The 12500-nt window shown below is 41.8% G+C and overlaps 1 long non-coding RNA gene across 1 annotated transcript in view; it reads left to right on the forward strand.

The window, feature by feature from the left end:
- LOC118235206 overlaps window positions 1-12114 on the forward strand; it is a 25174-nt gene extending 13060 nt beyond the window's left edge. Inside the window, exons 2-3 of the long non-coding RNA XR_004766806.1 lie at window positions 1664-1709; window positions 11231-12114. This is a non-coding gene — a long non-coding RNA (uncharacterized LOC118235206). The remainder of the gene's footprint in view (window positions 1-1663; window positions 1710-11230) is intronic.
- Window positions 12115-12500: the final 386 nt, after the last annotated feature.

Here is a 12500-nt window from a genome sequence, read left to right on the forward strand (position 1 = left end):
GATCGAACCCGGCACACAGTGGGACTGCAGTGCACTGCGCGGCTGCAGAAGGAAACAGAACCCTGGCTTCGCCCGCTTTTTCATCTTTCTGTTTGCTTCCATCCATCCAGGTCGGTTCCGCGGGGGTGACATCGTCTCCGGGGCGACGATGTGAAACCGCGATCGCTCTGGCACGGGGGTGGGGGGGTGGGGGGGGGGGTGGGGGGGTGTGTGCTGCTGGGCTCTGACAGGTCCCTCCCCAGACGGCCGTCCCCCCCCTCCACCCCCCCCAAACATTAATCCCACTTTGCGCTCATAAAGTGACTCATATGGAGGCCATTAGAGGGGCTGCCAGCCGGCTGAGTGGGAAAGGCGAGAGGACTCAGCTTTAATTACGCCGCTTTCCCCCGGGATCCCCACACAGGACATACACATACCGCCAGAGAGGTCGCCCGGCAACAGGCCGCCATTAACGAACAAGTCCTCCTAAATTACAACTTTGCAGTCATCTTATTCCACTGTGACATTTTACATATGCTATATAAAATATGTGTGTGTGTGTGTGTGTGTGTGTGTGTGTGTATGTGTTTGTGTAAAACAATATATCACAGACTAGGACTCATTTCTTAGGAATGTAATAGGCTGCACTGTTTATTAATTTAACGTTTTTATGTTGCTGCATTTTGCTCCAAATCTATTTGATAGCAAACAGAGCCACTTGCTGCAACGTACATTAATGATGCACTTAGATGAGTTACTTGCTTTGTCTGTGTTGGATTTTGACTTATTTCTGTCCAAGAGAATAAATATTTCAATACAGCTATTTCTTCCCTTCTGCCATCTCAGAATGGTGGAATGAACCACTTATCAGTGTAAGAACTGCGCATATTAAATATGACCTAATATTCTAATATCAGCTGAGCTTGAGCTCTATATTTAGTGTTCTATATTTCATCATGCCTCCACATGATGTTTGATCATAATATATATGTTATACATGGCATTTTCTAGCCTATATTAAATTGACATGAACAAAACGTTCCCTCCTTTCATTTCTTACTATCCTTCTAATTACTGGTTTGAAGCAAAGCATTGTGGGATTTAAAGTCATTTATAGCTCAGATTGCCTCCATAAAAAGGATCATGTTCCCTTATTTCACTTATTTAACAATTCTTACATTTCCTGTTATGGCCGCTAGTGTAGCCACTCCTGAGCCAGAAGCAGAAGAGAGAATGAGGACAGAAAATAATCATGGCCCTGTCCAAATCAGCGCACTTGTCTAATTTCAAGTATACAAGTCATATAGAAGTTTTATATAACTTCTATACTCAGTAGAATGCAAGTGAACAGATTTGAACACTACCAGTGCCTTGATAAAATACTTGAATGTGGGATGGGGATGCCGTGGATTGGATGGTGACATCAGTAGCGACCTCACCTGTACACATATACACCTGGCGAGTGATTGGTAATGAGCTCAGGTGTATCTCCTGGCCCTTATCACTCAACATTAAGGAGAGATTTCATGGACCTGCTGATTCTGATGCAAAAAGCTCCACAGCAGCCTCAGATTCTTTGCTTGGTCTGTCAATGTGTTTGTTTCCCGTGTTTAATTTTAATTTGCACTCCAAGAAGAGGAACTAAAAAAGCTGTGAGCCAATTCAAATCTTTGTGTTCTTGCAGCCTATCCAGTCACAACTCAGCATGATGGCCACCCCACCAAATACCTGTAAGTTACTTTTTTTATCCTCAGCTGATTTAAATTGTCAGCATACTATTTTCTGCATGTATATTTCGCAGCTTGTAATGTTCCATGTTGATAAAAATGATTCATTTCAGTTATTTTTTGTTGTTGTTGAGTGTTTACTGTTCTGTCTCACACTGTATGATTGGCCACTTTGAAAACAAAGCTACGCTATTGGTTGGCCTTACAGAGGCTACAAGATGTCCTCGAGCCATCTGACATTAAAGAATGACAGTGATATCAAAGGATATATTTTTAAACAGTAAAAAAAAAGAAAAAAACATTCATCCAGGGACAAAGTATTCAGATATTTCTTTGCCTTGAGTGCCTTGGTAAGTCATAATGGGATGTTTGGCTGTGATGGCCGATCTTTCTTTAGGCATTTCCAGCAGTCCTTTGAAAGGATGAAAAAATCCCTTTCATTTGCTTTTAGACTTAAAGACATGTGAGAAATGTGCTTTAAAAAAACATCCAGTAGGCCGCTATTAAACATGCTTTCAATTATTTCTCTTTTTAAGTTTGAAAAACTGAATCTCTGACTGCAGATTACATCATTCTTTTTAGATCTTGTCTGACATGAAGATTCTGTCACTGATATGCTGGCCCATAATGATCCAGCGGTTGGTGAATTCATTTGAAAAAGAAAATAAGCCCAACAACTGCCTTTCTTAAAAAACACACATACACACAAACACACACACGCAAACACGCACACACACAAAAACACACACACACGCACATACACACACAGAGGGGAGTGATAATGAGGATAATAACTCATGCTTTGCTATTTTTCTCACAACGAAGCCAAAATAGCACCTGTCCGGCGTAAGGTCGGCACAAACACAGAGCACCTTGATGGAAATCAGCGAGGTGTGGAGGGAGGGGTCAGAGACGTGCCGGGGTCCGGCTCCGGGTCCAGCTGAGCACCGAATCTCCCGAGCTTTAAATAATTACGGCCCGAAACAGAAGGCAGGCGCGTTTCAGGGAGCGGGAGAAGCTGCACTGTCAGCACTCCTCGCGGGGTTGACGGCGCACACACACACACACACACACACACACACACACTCGCACTCAGACACACACACACGCACACACACACACACACGTGTGCATGCACACACACACTCACACACACACACACACACACACGCACCTTTGCAAACCTTTTTCTTTCACATCCCAGCACTTCGCTCTCGCCTTCAAGCTTCGTTAGCGAGCGCGGTCGTGTGCGGGGCCGTCTGAACGCAGCGATCTCGCCGGGCCGGTCCGTGCCTCGCTGTGATTGGCTCTCTCTGTGCCCGGACCGGCCTTCACTGTCGGTGGGTTCTAGGCACAGTGAGGCTCAGTGGGGATCAGTGGTACTGTGCGTGTTGCCATGCCTCCTAGTGTAGTATAATGGGTATGGAACAGGTCTTGTAACTTGAAGGTCACAGGTTTGATTCCCGGGGGTGACACTACCGTTGTACCCTTGAGCAAGGCACTTAACCTGCATTGCTTCAGTATATATTTAGCTGTATAAATGGATGCAATGTATGTAAATGCTATGTGAAAGTTGTGTAAGTCGCTCTGGATAAGAGAGTCTGCTAAATGCTGCGATGTAAGTTTGACTTACCATAGCTTACTGTGTGAACTGGACTTAATGTGTTAATGACTATGAATAACTGTTACATAATAGGTATTGTAGCTTATCGAACCTGTGTTTTGTAGCTGTTCCGACGACCTTCAGTCTTTTGTACATCGTTTGGGATAAAACCGTCTGCCAAATAAATGTGATGTCATGCATTAACATATTGTGAATATTTTCAGGGCAAAATATTTGGATTTGGATGATGAAAATAGGTGCCAAAAAAATTAAAATACCTAACTTGCTGAGAGTGGGCAGAAGGAAATAATTAAAGAAGGCCCAGTAGAGAATTCAGTGAGGAGCTCTATCACATGACAAACACCTTTTTATAACAGGGATATTGATGCGGCTCAATCCAAAAATGTCATTCACCACATCTTCATTAGATTTTGACTGAAGATGATGCGCAGGGCTGACATTAATCGATTCCCCTATTTACATGCCATTTTCAGTGAATAACGAGGGGCTCTTTCGCTGCTGCTCTCCCCGTTTCCCACTGACCTCGTGCATCTTTTCAAAACCGAAGGCTGCGCTGGTACATTCAGCTCACAGAGATAAATGGCATGGATGCGATGGCATTCACGTGGCAATGCCCTCCGGATCATCCCCCATCCAATTAAATACGCGTGCGTGCGTAGGATTCCAATGGCAGTCATACGGAGCTCTTCCTCAAAATTCCCAAAGGGGAATGCTATGCATTAATTCAGTTGATATATGTTCATAAAAACATTATAAATAAGCTTACTAACTAAATATGTCACACACACACACACACACACAAACAAAGGAACAAAAGAAACAAAATGCTTTCCATCTTGTTCCTTGTTCTAATTTCCTGTCTATTGTGCTCCTGATTATTCTGGGGCAGCTTGAATGCCATCAGAAGCACAGCACACACGCTCACAGAGTGAAAGCAGGTGGAAACTCCACACAAGAATCGCCCCGGCGCTCTTTGTCATCTGATATGCTTTCCAGATAGCAGGAACGGCACCATTCTCTGCCCACACACTGACCGGGCTCCACATTTTCCACATGAACCACAATAACATGCTTTCAAAAGGCCCTGTGAAAAGAAGTACTTTCCTGCTTCCATTTACAAAGGAGAAAAAATAATAATAACCAGGAGACCATTGAAAAAATAAATAACTGGGAAACCATGAATAAGTGTCATGCAGCCAAGGTGATGCGTGTCTGCCTTTGCCGAGCCCCTGATCTTAAAGCATTCATGCTGCTCTTTCCCTGATGAACAGGGCAAATGTGCACCAGTGGACAGGGCAAGTCTGTTCAGAGCACAGCTGAGCTAGGCGTATCTCGCCATTAATCTCAATTCCAGCACTTCCTGCGAACGAATCTCTCGCTGGGCGCAAAACCACAAATACGGTCTGTCCATCCGCTGTGTTCACGTGGACTGAGCGCCATTGCTGCGGCTGTTAACTCCTCCTCGTTTTTTAAAAATTAAAAAAAAAAATAACACTGCCGTATGGCCTGAGCTGTGTGTTACTTTCCTCGGAGTTTATTATCTTATATCTCTGGAAACCAGCTTTGTGAGATCCTTTCCCGAGGGAGCTGGAAGGAAGTGACATCACAATGTGGCTGGCGGAGAGTGGAAGGACTGCGTTCAGTCACTCAAATGCGATGCACTTTGTTTATCTTCTTGCTGTGCAAATTTAATCAAGAGGTTTTTTTTGGGGGGGGGGGGGGGGGGGGGGCAGTGGGTAGGGTTGCACAATTATAAATTCAGGTTTATTGCTGCAAGACTAAAACAGCCATTATTGAGTTATTCCATATTGTTTTTTTATGAGTTGTACCATATGAAAGTTTTGTACCGAATTTTGCATTACTCCCCTCGTGGGTTCATGGCAGTGAAAAGCCGTATATTTGACAAACATCATCCTCTAATTGAAACCCAAGAAAAGAAAAGAAAGGCAAACAAACGAAAGGGAACATTTCAAACAAATCATTAGGTGTCATTTTTCAGTCTGACATTGAAAACAAACTGCGGGAGGCCAAACAGTGTCTTATGAAGTTTTGCAGTAAATGCATTTGTGTTTTTCAGTAAAAGCCTACAGGAGAGGAGAGTCTCCAGGAGAGTCAGTGACTATTTTACATCCTGCAGGCCACACACAGTACTACAGGAGAGTCAGTGACTATTTTACATCCTGCAGGCCACACACAGTACTACAGGAGAGTCAGTGACTATTTTACATCCTGCAGGCCACCCACAGTACTACACAAGAGTCAGTGACTATTTTACATCCTGCAGGCCACACACAGTACTACACAAGAGCCAGTGACTATTTTACATCCTGCAGGCCACACACAGTACTACACAAGAGCCAGTGACTATTTTACATCCTGCAGGCCACACACAGTACTACACAAGAGCCAGTGACTATTTTACATTCTGCAGGCCACACACAGTACTACAGGAGAGTCAGTGACTATTTTACATCCTGCAGGCCACACACAGTACTACAGGAGAGTCAGTGACTATTTTACATCCTGCAGGCCACACACAGTACTACAGGAGAGTCAGTGCACAGTACTACAGGAGAGTCAGTGACTATTTTATACCCTACAGGCCACACACAGTACTACAGGAGAGTCAGTGACTATTTTACACACTACAGGCCACACACAATACTACAGGAGAGCCAGTGACTATTTTACACCCTACAGGCCACACACAGTACTACAGGAGAGCCAGTGACTATTTTACACCCTACAGGCTACACATTACATTACATTACATTACATTCATTTGGCAGACGCTTTTATCCAAAGCGACGTACAAGAAGTGCATTTTCATGATCGTAGACAACTGCTGAACACGGGTTCAGTAAGGTACAATTACTTATTTTGTACAGCTATTTCTAGCTGAGAACAATGAACACTATCCTGGTCTAACATCTGCAAAGCCAAACTAGGCAGAAGATTAAGCTAGAGTATTAGGACAAATACAATTTACCAAGAAGTGCAGGGATGGGGACACACACAGTACTACAGGAGAGTCAGTGACTATTTTACACACTACAGGCCATACACAGTTCTTCAGGGGAGCGAGTTGCAATGAGGATCTCTTGCTAACAGCAGCTGGTAGCTTGCGGGTACCTGTTAGAAGCACTAGTGTAATGATGACTCCAGGAGCCCTGGTGGTGTGTAGCCAGCTGCATTCTGCTAGCGGGCCAGCCAATCATAGACAGTTAATTACACAGCACAGGCTGAAGCCTGCTATGCCTGGGCACTAAGCTCCAGCTTGTATTCATGCATTCGTGGTGAGATGTTTTACTGAATGAGCCACGAGAGAGCTAGTAAATGTATTTACTGAATACAAACAGCGAGGGCTAGAACCACACTGCTGTCTTACTGTCTAAAGTGTGTACATCTTCACTAATTTCACATTACAGCCTCAGCCAGATCTCTCTCTCTCTCTCTCTTTCATTCCCTCCCTCCCTCGCTCCCTCCCTCTCTCTCTCTCTCTCTTCTCCTACACACACCTGCACCAGTGCTTTTGCTACATATATCTCATAAATGCCCCCTAAGTTCCGTTCAAAGTTAAGGATAAAAGACTTCTGGCAGAGGTTAAGGTCTGGTCTGATGACTTTATAACTTCTTCACATCTGACCTTCTCTGTTGCCATTTCGTCCCGTCAGCGCACACCAATGGAACTTCCTCCTCCTTTAAAATGAAGGCAACGACACTATTTTTCTAAAAAGGTGGATATTCCTAAAATGTGGGCCCAAGTTATAAATGAGAGGAGCTCGGGGATTACTGTGCCTAGAGGTGACCGTGTCCCAATGTTCTAATTATTCAATTAAAAAAAAAAAAAAATTGCACCTGTGGTGAAAGAGTGAGATCTGTCCAGGATGTATTCCTGCCTCTCACCCATTGCATGCTTGGATAGGCTGAGCATAATTTAGTGAAAATAAATAAATAAATAAATAAATAAATAAATACTCACGTGAAAAGAATGTCATTAAATTTCTCTCTACTAATGAGAAACTGGTCCAGGACAAGAATAAATATTAAAACATTCTTTATCTTGTAATGCTTTTTCTCATCCAATTATTATGGTTATGTGTCATAGGTCACAGATATGTGCGCGCTAATTTATTTGATGGCTCTAGATTTCTTATTCGTACCTAATTCTTCGGTAACCTCCCACCCCCATTTGAGTTGACTCATACACACTTTGACCTGATGCTGATGATCTGTAGCATGACTAAGCATACAGCGCAAAAAAGTCTTAAATACATTAAAAACACAACAAAATAGAGTGCTTTGGTCATGTTGCCAGGCAGTGATAATCTTAGAGCCTCCTGATATTGAAATGAAGCTCACTGTGCGCAGGCTTGCAGGTCATTAACTCTGCTAACGCAGATACACTGAAACTCTGCCACATCATTACAATGCTCCAACCTTCCTGACCTGACAGAACCCACACGCACACGTGCACGGGCGTATTCTTGGCTTGAACCTTAAACATCTGTTGATAAAAAATATCTCACAATTTGTCAACAGTTAATAAGCCGTTGATTTTAAGATGACAAGTTATCTGTTCTCACCCCCTAATGATCTCCAGGGTATCAACCTATTTACCCTTGCACACTGTATTCAAAAGCTGCTATTCCCAATAATCTGGTTTACTGGATATGTGATACCAATCTATGAACTGTCAAGAGAAGTGCAAAGTTTACTTTCCAGTGTGCTAGCAGTCACTGCTGTTCATCGGTGCTACAGAAAGAGATGGTGCCAGCTAAACCACAGGCAGCCTGGTCAGACATTGAGCCAAGTCCTCTTTAGAAGTTTTGTGCAAACCCCTTTATGCAAAACCCTCTGATGGCTATCAGCTAATACGGCACAGATGTGTGAAAGTATCAAGCCTATGGAACATATTTTTATTGGATTTTATTGATGAAATGATATCGTTAATAATATTTGAACAACACAATCCTACTACATTCTGAACTCTGTCAAGGTCAGCTGAGGACAATTAGGGAGGGAATCCATGCGCTAATCTAAATTTACTGAAGCTGTAAAGTTGTGCAAATCTGCTCTCTGGTAGATGTTACTGAAGATGTAAAGATGTGCAAATCTGCTCTCTGGTAGATGTTACTGAAGATGTAAAGATGTGCAAATCTGCTCTCTGGTAGATGTTACTGAAGATGTAAAGATGTGCAAATCTGCTCTCTGGTAGATGTTACTGAAGATGTACAGATGTGCAAATCTGCTGTCTGGTAGATGTTACTGAAGATGTACAGATGTGCAAATCTGCTGTCTGGTAGATGTTACTGAAGATGTACAGATGTGCAAATCTGCTCCCTGGTAGGTGTTACTGAAGGTGTAACAATATGGAAGTCTACTCTCTGGTAGATGGTTCTTGGCCAGAGTGAGTTTGGGTTTTGTAGTTTTTTTTGTCCCTGAAATGAGATGCAGCCTAAAGGCTTTTGCTTCTTAACCATTCCTCCAGGGTCATCCCGGCCAGCATCAATATTCAAAGTATCTCTGCAAGCGTTTATTTTTCCTGATTAAAAAAAGCCGCCATTTATTAATTATTTAACAGAGACTGGGGGAAAACTCCTGGTGTGCATCCATATTGTATTTCCCTTCCCTAGTGATAATCAGAGCTCACATATTATTTTTTAAAATCATTTATCAACGACTGAACTTATTCATTGCCTATGATGAAGGTGTTATACTGCTGAATTCATTAACAGTACCGCATACTGCACAGACAGATCAAACAGGGCCGATTCTGGGACCACGGACGAGCTTCTCTGATCTGATCTTTTCGACTGATTATTGGGACACAGTCCCGGCAAAAACTTTATTGTGTTGTGAATTTCAGGATATCGGTAAGCCTGCCACACTATGTTTTTCACTGTGGCAGTTACGCCACTGCCAGATCGCCATTTACGTAGAAGGTGCACTGCAAGTCATGGGTCCTCGAACCCAAGAAAGGCCGGCGGACACACGTTGACTTTCTTTTCTCTCTCTCTCTCTTTTTTTTATTTTTTACACTGAGATGGACTCAGTGTGTCACGCGCAAAATGATCTACTGGGTTTCCCACATGACAAGGGACAGGATATTTACTGCACTGGTAAACCGAACCGGCTCGTCCTTCTCGTGTTGTTCTGCTCGACGTGCTTTACTGTGGCAAATTTATGAAAGCCTCTCAGGAAGAAATACCAACTGCCACCACTGGACAGCTTGCAAGAATTAGAAGAACTGCTTCGCGTTGTAAACCGAGATTCAGTCAGACCTTTGCATAACTTTCCTCTTTCTTCCTCTTAACCTGATTCGAGGGTTATTGGCAATCTTCTTCTTTGCTTCTAAGCTGAGAGTAAGCTGCATTTCTCCTTAAAGAGCATCTTTAGTGTTTTGTGGTTTGGGGCATATATTTAAAAGAACAAACACGTATGCATACATTACGAGCAGATTTACCAAACAATAAACAATGGCCGCTGACTTTGTTTGAAATGCTATTCTGATCATTTGCTTACAGTATATTATCATATATTAGACTGCAACTATCATATGCTAGACCACTTCAAAAAGGTGTTTGTAAAAAAAAAAAAAGATCAAGTATGAATCTTCTTAGAGCAGCATAATATAGTTAAACATCCCAGTAGACCTTCTGTTAAAAGTTTTGTGATCCCTTCACTAAACTTAATCAATGAAATTTCGCCCCCTACTGGCAGTGTAGACCCATGTCGTCCACCAACTGAACTGAACAGTGATCCTGCACTGGTTTTGTATACTGCCAGTCCTACATAATCTATATCTTAATTTTTGTATATATTCCTAATCTTATTATACTAACACAATCATATACCAATCCTACACAATCTTAATATTTGCATACTGGCATCCCTACATAGTCTTAATCCTAATATATATATATATATATATACAGTATATGCTGGCAGTCCTACATAATCTTAATTAGGTTAAATTGTTATTTGGCCAACATTTAAGCCCATCTATGCTTATAAATTTGCTAATTATATGAATGCTCTTGAGTTTTTCCACTGTCTCTGATGCAATGACCTGACTAATATGATGTTAATATAGATACAGACATTTTGGTCATTTTTTAAAACACCTCACTGAGTGTTTAAATGGAACTTTGTATAAAAGGGGTTGCAATTCCTATACAGCCCACCCAATATGAATGTAAATACCATAAAATGAAAGCTGATAGAATGATCTACTTCTTATTTATATATAAGTCTTTTGATCAACTCCAATGCACAACTTTACAACTCTGTTCACTGACTAATGCTTTGCCCAACCATTTCACACATTCAGTGAGCTTTATATCATCCGGATTGGCTGACAGAGGTTTCAGTGAACAGCGGGCACAGTCTATATTATTTCGAAGTTTGTGAATTGGCACAGAGTGTGTTTGGCATTTACATGGAGGGGGAAAAAAAGAAAAGAAAAAACCAAAACAAAAGGAGGAAAAGTTGCTGATCCCAGTAGGAGGGGTTTTAAGCATCTGTTGGCCCTCATTCCGAGCGAGCGCTTAATTACCTCAGTGAAACGAGCTGTTAATTCACCCTTTGTCTTGATTAGATATTTCTCAGCTGGTCCTTTGCTCCCAGGCCTTTGCGTGTTGGTACAGTTGGCAGGAGTGGAGATTCGTTTAGATTCTCCTCCCACTGCGCGCTGAACAGGAGCTCCACAGCTGGTGTTTGAACAGATCTTATACTCAGCTGGGTTAGGAAACACAGCCTTGCACGCTCGCAAACCTATTCCAAATTAAGATGCACTCTCAGGATACTAATTACTGTTGGAAGGCATATTACTTTTTTATATATTGGATCAATTATTTTTCCCTGTTGTTTTCCCCCCCCCTTTTTCTCCACAATTTAGAACCGTAGACTGAGGCTCTCAGTGAAGTAACCAGCGTAGAAGCACAAGGACCCCAGTGACTGCAGCCAGCCAGCGACTATTTTACACCTTCCTGCAGTCCTGGAGTTACTGAGACTATTTTCCACCCTCCTGGAGTTACTGAGACTATTTTCCACCCTCCTGGAGTTACTGAGACTATTTTACACCCTCCTGGAGTTACTGAGACTATTGTCCACCCTCCTGGAGTTACTGAAACTATTTTACACCCTCCTGCCTTCCTGGAGTTCCTTAGACTAATTTTCACTCCAATATATTTTCCAAAATATTTAATTGCTATTTTTTTAACTATATCAAAAAAGTATATAGTTTAAAAAAAATATATTTACCTCTATCAGTCTTTGTTCACCTCTGTTATACTGCTTGTTAATAATATTATTTTTGCAGTTCTCTCTACATGTTTCTGTCATTTAAATAAATTACAAAATAAAAAAAAATTAAAAACATTTAGTCAGAAAAAAGCGCAATAAAGATTCTTTATGGTCAGCTACAGTGCATTGGCCTGTACAGCTGGAGTTTTTCTCTACTGCCCATTGCTCACTGTTCTAAACCACATGTTAATCATCTCCCATGATGCACACACCCCTCTCCTGCTGAACATTAGCCTGCTGTAAAATGACGTGCTTAAACTCCTTCCTGTTTCTACTGCAGGAGCCGTGATTGGCTGGCGGTGAAATCAGCATTCTGGGGAAAATGTGTTGTGTGATTGATCCATCGAAGTTACTCCATCCACAGAAGCTGTGAAACAAAGCTCTTTTACAAAATAACAGAAGACTGTCTGAACTGTTTGAGTGAGAAGTTCACTGGGCATGTTCGCTGCTAAGTTAGGCTCCAAAGAACATTTTTATTACCTGCACTTGGTATTAAATCTAAACCCAAATAACATTGATGTTCTGTTATTAAACTGCTCACATTTGAGTGTTTTTTTTGTCTGGGTCTGGGCTTTGCATCAAATTCATTTATATTGAAATAAGGTTGACTCTTGGGCTGCTTATTGTCCCTCAAATCACCATTAATGCTCTTTTTGTTCTGCAGTCTATTAAAATTAGCTCTGATTACACAAGTATTCATTCGCACCAATAATGGCTTTAATCCTCATTCAACTATAACATTAAAATGCAGAGAATCATCACATTATCATCAGAATGATCATTAGTATCTAAAAGCAAATGTGTTTTGAGAATTAAGAAGTTTTTCAAATAAGTTTTCTTTAATTGCAAAAGATAAACAAAAA

Source organism: Anguilla anguilla, chromosome 9 (genome assembly GCF_013347855.1).
Source record: "Anguilla anguilla isolate fAngAng1 chromosome 9, fAngAng1.pri, whole genome shotgun sequence".
Classification (NCBI taxonomy): domain Eukaryota; kingdom Metazoa; phylum Chordata; class Actinopteri; order Anguilliformes; family Anguillidae; genus Anguilla; species Anguilla anguilla.